General features: G+C 35.5%; 1 protein-coding gene across 1 annotated transcript in view; it reads left to right on the plus strand.

The window, feature by feature from the left end:
- DMTF1 (cyclin D binding myb like transcription factor 1) overlaps positions 1-1,269 on the plus strand; it is a 44,423-nt gene that overhangs the window by 1,239 nt on the left and 41,915 nt on the right. The window lies entirely within an intron of this gene.

A 1,269-nucleotide genomic window follows, 5' to 3' on the forward strand; every position in this document is an offset into this window, starting at 1 on the left:
CGGCATTGCCGTCTCAGCAGCGTTGTACGCGCAGAATAACAACATTTGGGGGTTTTTTTCCCCTCTTTTACTAATAATCATACCTTTAATTATTGAGAGACAGTTAACCACTTAACCGTTTTTAAGTTGCGGTCCAAGTGAGAAAATATTCTTCCATTGTGTTGCAAATTTTTACAAGCAGAATCTATTTTTTTTTCCAGTTAAGGATTTTCGTATTTTTTCATTGTTTGAGATGCTTTCTGAATGAGCTGGTTTTTAAATGTGTGTTTCAAATAACCGTGCGTTATTATTATTTTTTAGTCATTTGAGTAATTTACCAGCACTTCCATGTTTGAAGACTCTGGTGATAATACACCTAAGAGTGTAGCTTTTTACTATGACGGTGTAGTAGGGATAAGATTTTATTACATTAGGTTAAGATTTAGGAAAACATGAGAGTTGTGTTTCTTAATGTTACGAAAATGGTCAGACTGAATGTTTTTAAGAATAAAAACAAGCTGGTGTAAGATCAAACTTTTTCCTTTTTTCTGAAAAAGACATTCTTTGTTAAAGTTTTGGGGAAAGTACATTTCATGTTTTGTGGTGATTTTATCTGATTATTTTAACTCCCATATATACTAGGTGCTTTTATTTACCACCAAACTTTTTTTTTTTTTTTTTTTTTTTACTATTTTTACTATTTAGGCTCACCCAAAATGTGATTTTGGGGGCTGATCTAGACCTGCATATTCAGCATGAATCTCTTTAATTGATTGCAGTTGAGCTAGATGGTGGAGCCAAAATGCTATTGCCCTGTCTTTATCAACAGTTAATCAGCAAGTACTGGACATTGCATGCATACCGTATTTGCCGGCGTATAAGACGACTGGGCGTATAAGACGACCCCCTAACATTTCCACTCAAAATACAGAGTTTGTTATATACTCGCCGTATAAGACTACCCCCTCTTCCGCACACCTTCCACACACCAAATAAAAGGTAAAACAATATCAGATTTGATTTTAACATTTTAATTTATATTCAAATGCTTATGACATGCAGGAAAACTGTCACAAGGCTGTATGTAATCAAACATATACATAAAACAGTGCAAGTTTATTACCGGTAAACATACCGGTAATTCACCAAAGAAAACACACTCTATAGACTGGTACCGTAGATGCTTCTCAGGAACACAGGCAAGCAGCCCACAACCTAGAGGGACTGTCAATGATAGAAGTAAGATAACAAATAGAGGTAGAGAGCAAGTGCCGGGCAAGTCCCTAGCAA

Source organism: Myotis davidii, unplaced genomic scaffold (assembly GCF_000327345.1).
Source record: "Myotis davidii unplaced genomic scaffold, ASM32734v1 scaffold187, whole genome shotgun sequence".
In the NCBI taxonomy this organism is placed as follows: Eukaryota; Metazoa; Chordata; class Mammalia; order Chiroptera; family Vespertilionidae; genus Myotis; species Myotis davidii.